This window comes from Oncorhynchus kisutch, linkage group LG16 (assembly GCF_002021735.2).
Source record: "Oncorhynchus kisutch isolate 150728-3 linkage group LG16, Okis_V2, whole genome shotgun sequence".
NCBI classification, from domain to species: Eukaryota; Metazoa; Chordata; class Actinopteri; order Salmoniformes; family Salmonidae; genus Oncorhynchus; species Oncorhynchus kisutch.
Window position 1 is genome coordinate 39,477,810 of NC_034189.2, and position 7,144 is coordinate 39,484,953.

The following is a 7,144-nucleotide window of genomic DNA, read 5'->3' on the forward strand; positions in this document are numbered from 1 at the left end:
ATATGCCGTTTGGCAGACGCTTTCATCCATAGCAACCGACTGTCATGCATGCGCACATTTTTGTATCGGGTGGCCACAGCAGGAATCAAACCCACAACTTTGGTGTTTTGCAAGCACCATGCTCTACGTCGCACAGGGCAAGACAACTGCGGTCCATATTATTCAACATGTCTCTATGTAACACGTTGTAGTATCCGCATAATAAAATAAGGAGGAGTCAAAAACAAACTCCTGTGGGTCTTTCTGACCCACATTCAACAATAAATGACTGGAAAATAGAATAGAGGATGGTGTGTGTGTGTGTGTGTGTGTGTGTGTGTGTGTGTGTGTGTGTGTGTGTGTGTGTGTGTGTGTGTGTGTGTGTGTGTGTGTGTGTGTGTGTGTGTGTGTGTGTGTGTGTGTGTGTGTGTGTGTGTGTGTGTGTGTATCTCTGTAGCTCTCTGTATGTGTGTTGTTGTAACGGCGTTCTTCGTTTGTCGAAAGAGAGTCGGACCGAAATGCAGCGTGGTGGTTACTCATGTCTTTAATGAAGAAAAGTGACGATACATGAAATAACTATAATAAATACAAAAACAACAAACGGAACGTGAAACCTAATTACAGCCTATTTTTTTTATTTTTTTTATAAAAAATAATTTATTATCTTCAATACCATTCATTCTTTACAACTCATAATTTTCATACATACTCAAATAATGGTATTTTAATTTAACTAATTTAACTAAACATAAACCCCAAACAAAACCTCAGGGGAGCATCTTCCCTCCCGTCACCCTACAAAATACCTTTCCCTATCTCTCCGTCCCTAATCTATCCCCTTACAAATCTAAATGACACCCAGCCCTAAACCCCCCTTCCACCTCTCCCGAGCAGCATGCTGCCCCCACTTCCTCTCCTCCCTCTTCATCCTCCCCCTCAAATCTCCTTCCACCCTCCTCACTATCCCTTCCACCCCCCAATCTCTCCCTGTCTTCACCATGTTCTGCCTGGCTTCCCACAGCCCCCGTTTAAAGAGACTCATGAGAAGCCAGAGCAGAAACCTGTCCCTATCCGTCCCTCTCGCTCTCCCTACACCTCTCTCTAACCTGGCCCACGTCAATACAAAATCCCCCCTTACCAAACCTAACAACACCCGTGCCCTAGACCATACTACTCCGGCAAAGGCACAGTCCCAAAAGACATGGCGCACAGTCTCCTCCCTGCCACAAGAGGATCTTGGACAGGTGGGGGATTGCACCAAACTATACCGGTACATGATGGAACGTACCGGCAAGCACCTATGGAGGCTCAACCAATTCAGGTCCTTGAGCCTGTTGTCCAGACCCCGCGCCTGCACTCCCTCCCAGACCACTTCCGAGATGCCCACTACAGGCACCGGACTCCCTGCCTTTCTGGCCTCCTCGTACAGGTGCCTGTGATCTAAACCTACTCGGGCAACTTCAACCTCAGGGTGCGCACGCAGCCACTTGGCCGCATGACCAAAATGCCACGGCAGCTGTTCTGCCCGAGGACCCGTGTTAGACCACACCATTACGCTTCTCGCCTGATACGAGAAGAACACCCGCAGGAGGTAACCGGATGGGTGTATCACTGGATGAGCAAGCTCTGTTAACAAGAAAAAAACAAAAATTGTGTCCAGCTTGAGGGGGAAATGTGGTACCCCCCTACCTCCCTCCCCGATGGGACAGATCATGCGTGCCCTGGCGACCCACTCGCACCTGCCACTCCACATGAACTGAAACACAAGCCTCACTAGAGGCCTCCTCAGACAAGCCGGCAATGGGTAGATGTACGCCAAATACAAAAGAGACGGCAACACATCCACCTTTAGGACCAGGACTTTGCCCATAAAAGACAAATACCTAGCCTTCCACATTGCTAGCTTCCTCTGTACCACTGCGATACGCATGTTCCAGTTCAGCGTCGCTGAGCCGGAGGTCTCAAAATGGACCCCGAGAATCCTCAGGGCCCCCTCACAGAGAGATAACCCCCCGGGCACATCCGTTCTACCGCGCCATCTACCGAAAAACTTGACGGAAGACTTTGCATGGTTCAGAACCGCTCCCGACGCTCGGGTGAAATCCCCAAAGATGGCAAGGGACCTTGTCAGGCACGAGTCCTTGCACAGCAGCAAGGAAGTGTCGTCGGCGTACTGCGTCATCTTAACACGCAGCCCACCACTTCCAGGGATCAACAAGCCTTCCACCCCTGTGTCTGCCCTAATGGCAGCCCCCAGAGGCTCCATGTACAGAACGAAGAGGAGAGCCGAGAGTGGGCACCCCTGCCTGACCCCAGACGAGAGGTCAAAAACGTCACCCAAGTGACTATTTACACTAACTCGGCACCCCGCTCCGACATATAATGTACGAATCCATCCTATGAACTTCTCCCCAAATCCTAATCGACCTAACACTCTGAATAAAAAGGATCTATTCACGCGATCAAAGGCTTTCGCCTGATCTAGCGCTGCTACCATTAAAGGCAGTCCTCTATCTTCAACCCAAGCGATGGAGTCCCTGATTAACTGTAGGTTCCATCTAATAGAGCGGCCCTCTACCCCGCACGTCTGATCCTCATGAACGATGTAGGGAAGGGCTGTGCGCAACCGGTCTGCTAAAACCTTTGCAAGTAGCTTGTAATCTACGCACAGCATGGTCAATGGCCGCCAGTTGCCAAGGTCTGTTACTTCCCCCTTCTTATATAAAAGTGACAGCACACCAACAGCCATTGATCCCCCCGGGACCCCCGTCTCAAGGATGGCCTTCAAGACTTCGAGGACCACTGGTCCAAGTATACCCCAAAACTTGAGATAAAACTCAGCCGGCAGCCCATCCATCCCAGGCACCTTCCCTTTTCCCCATCCTCCTAAGAGCGCTCTCAACCTCTTCTAGTGAAATCTGGGCCTCCATCACTTCTCTAATGTCCTCCGGCAGCCGTCTGGACAAGTGTTCTAAAAACACATTTCCCTGCTCTACATCTATTTCCCTTTCCTTAAATAAACCTTGGAAATGATCAGTTGTCACCCTGACCATATCCTCTGGTTCTCTAACTATACTACCATTTTCTTCCCTAATGCCATGCATTACCTTCCTACTCTGTCTGGCCCTAACCGACTTAAAGAACATAGCGGAACAAGTCTCATTGTGTTCTAGAAAGCCACTATGCGCACGCTCCAGGAAAGCTCGAGCCTTCCGCTCCTGCAACTCCCTGAGCTGCGCCTTTAGGGTAGCGGATCTCTCCCAGTCAAACGACCCGCCGAGGTTGCCTGCCTCGTACTCGAGTTCAATTAACCTTTGGATACGATCCACCTCCCTCCTCTCCTCCCTTTTTTTCCTCTTGCAATACCCTATTATAAAAGCCCTAATCCTCACCTTAACTAATTCCCACCACTCTAACACCCCCTCGCACATGGACCGGAGGCCTTCAAGCCTCCAAAAGAAATCATAAAACCTGTCAACAAAAGCCTGCTCCTCCAGCACATCCCGATCTAACTTCCAGTACCCCCTACCAAAGAGGCAGACTGGCGACCCCACCTGCAGGAGCACCCCGTCGTGATCCGAAAAGAAAACAGGCAACAGCTGCCCAGACAACTTACCCAAAGACCTGGGTACAAAAATATAGTCGAGCCTCCGCTCAACCCCCCTGGAGTTGCGCCATGTAGGACCGGCCATTTTCGGAGTAGTGTGCAGACCACCATCAACCAGACCATGGCAAGCCATTAGCCTGGTAATGGCGCCTGCACTGCTATCCCCCCCTATTCCTAAATCTGTATTAAAATCCCCCCCTATCACTAATTTCCTATTTGTGACACACAGGGGCGTCAGACAGTCCACCATCTCCCTCCTGTCTGCCACCACCTGTGGCCCATACACCACCACTAATCTAAATTTACAATCCCTTATCGTGACATCCACCCCTATAACCCTCCCCTGCATTACCACAAAAGAATCCTCCACTTTTACCTCCCTGTGCCCACACAAAATCCCTACCCCCGATGAGTGCACCCCCCCAATACCCCAAACCGACTCCCCCTTGTCCCACTCCCTCTTAAACCTACTAACATCCCCTCCATCCCTCAGGTGAACCTCCTGTAAAAAACAAAAATCAAACCCCACACCCTCCAAATAACTAAAAACCGCCCTCCTCTTAACAAAATCCCTTAAACCCCTTACATTTAAAGTAACAAAAGTCAAATTAGACCCCATGAAAGAATCAAATAAAAACATGTAATACACTCAAATTCTAAACCCAGACAGAAAAAAAATCAAAAACAGGAGACTCACCCGATGCTCCCCTGCTCCATATCTACCGGTGAAAACACCATCCGTACTCCCGACATCCCCCCCTCTTCCTCCATCTCACCAACCCAGGATGCAGGAATAGTGTTTGGCTCCGGGGTGCCCTGCACCCTGGGTCTACCCCCACAATCCTCCCCCTCCCCAGTGCTGCAGCTGGATTGGAAAAAAATCGGGGAGGCTGAGTCCCCAAACAAGAAACTCCCCACCTCCTCCTGTACCCAGTCCTGAGTCTTGTTAGGTGTGTCCCCACCCAACAGAAGTTGAGGGCCTGGGGAAACCAGCAGCAACCCAGAGGTTTCTCCCACCCCCATCACTCTCTTGGCCATCCCCTCCCTCTCACTGTCGGCCAATCGCACCCTCCTCTTCATTCTCTTCTTTGGTGATGGCGGCAGTGGAGAGATACCACCCTCCCCCCCCACCAGCTCCTCCACCATACCCCTCATCTCTTCCACCAGGGCACTTTCCCCCCAGTCCACTTGCTCTTCCACCGTCTCCTTCTCCAACACTCCTCCCTCGCTTTCTTCTCTCTCATGCTCCTCCACTCGGTTGCCTTCTTCCGCCACTTTTCCTGGTTCTCCTACTCCCATGCCTTCCGTTTCCTTCTCTCTTCCATCCGCCGCTTCTTGCTCCTCCTCCTTCCTTGCGGCCTTCCCCTCTGGACCTGTACTCATGAAAATGCAGATTTTGTGGATCTGAGGAACACGAGGAGCTCCCCCCCCAGCCGCAGACGCATATGACCTCTGACGAGCCGGGCACCCCCGCCACAGGTGTGCTGACGAGCCACACCCGTGGCACGCCTTAGGCTTGTCACAATCCTTCGCCTCGTGTTCCTCAGATCCACAAAATCTGCATTTTCTTGTGCTGCATGAGGCGAATATGTGGCCGTATGCCATACCGCGCCTGCAAAATGGGGGCTGACGTGCATAAAACAACGTCCCCCTGTCAGCCCCTAGGGAGAACATAGCAGGAGGATGGAGGTAGCCACCATGTCCCTTTGGGTCCTCTCTGAGGAGGGCCTGGAAGCCTCTCCTCCCATTCCAAAACCCAAGGGAGTCTTTGAGGTGCCTTGCTGAGGAGACGTTATCCATGTATCTCCCCAGAAAGGCCCTCACCTCTTCATCCTTAACGTATGGGTTGTAAATGTTGACAGTTACAACCCTAAAGTTATTCTTCGCCAGGCTTGTTATTTCATAGTGGCTCATCGGCCTCTCGCCTCCCACTGCTCTTGCCCTTCTCAGGATATCATCGTGTTTCTCCTCTGTATATAGTGCCACGTCGTATGCTCCCTCCAACGAGTTGCCTTGGAAACAAAACACGTCCTTCACCGTCAGCTTTAGAATCCCCATCAATATTATCCTTCCAAAAGTTTCCCGTCCTAAAGGCTCCAACTCCTTTTCCTTCCAAGCAAAACGAATCGTGTTGGCCAGCCCAATCCCAGGGACCGACCGTGTTGATGTATTTAGCACCATCTCCGCAAGGAGAATGGCGCTCGTTCTCTTCTCTTCCAAAACAATGAAAAAAGAAAATCCAAAGTGACTGAGCCTATTCTTTTTTTTTTATTTTTTATAAAAAATAATTTATTATCTTCAATACCATTCATTCTTTACAACTCATAATTTTCATACATACTCAAATAATGGTATTTTAATTTAACTAATTTAACTAAACATAAACCCCAAACAAAACCTCAGGGGAGCATCTTCCCTCCCGTCACCCTACAAAATACCTTTCCCTATCTCCCCATTCCTAATCTATCCCCTTACAAATCTAAATGACACCCAGCCCTAAACCCCCCTTCCACCTCTCCCGAGCAGCATGCTGCCCCCACTTCCTCTCCTCCCTCTTCATCCTCCCCCTCAAATCTCCTTCCACCCTCCTCACTATCCCTTCCACCCCCCAATCTCTCCCTGTCTTCACCATGTTCTGCCTGGCTTCCCACAGCCCCCGTTTAAAGAGACTCATGAGAAGCCAGAGCAGAAACCTGTCCCTATCCGTCCCTCTCGCTCTCCCTACACCTCTCTCTAACCTGGCCCACGTCAATACAAAATCCCCCCTTACCAAACCTAACAACACCCGTGCCCTAGACCATACTACTCCGGCAAAGGCACAGTCCCAAAAGACATGGCGCACAGTCTCCTCCCTGCCACAAGAGGATCTTGGACAGGTGGGGGATTGCACCAAACTATACCGGTACATGATGGAACGTACCGGCAAGCACCTATGGAGGCTCAACCAATTCAGGTCCTTGAGCCTGTTGTCCAGACCCCGCGTCTGCACTCCCTCCCAGACCACTTCCGAGATGCCCACTACAGGCACCGGACTCCCTGCCTTTCTGGCCTCCTCGTACAGGTGCCTGTGATCTAAACCTACTCGGGCAACTTCAACCTCAGGGTGCGCACGCAGCCACTTGGCCGCATGACCAAAGTGCCACGGCAGCTGTTCTGCCCGAGGACCCGTGTTAGACCACACCATTATGCTTCTCGCCTGATATGAGAAGAACACCCGCAGGAGGTAACCGGATGGGTGTATCACTGGATGAGCAAGCTCCGTTAACAAGAAAGAAACAAAAATTGTGTCCAGCTTGAGGGGGAAATGTGGTACCCCCCTACCTCCCTCCCCGATGGGACAGATCATGCGCGCCCTGGCGACCCACTCGCACCTGCCACTCCACATGAACTGAAACACAAGCCTCACTAGAGGCCTCCTCAGACAAGCCGGCAATGGGTAGATGTACGCCAAATACAAAAGAGACGGCAACACATCCACCTTTAGGACCAGGACTTTGCCCATAAAAGACAAATACCTAGCCTTCCACATTGCTAGCTTCCTCTGTACCACTGCGATAC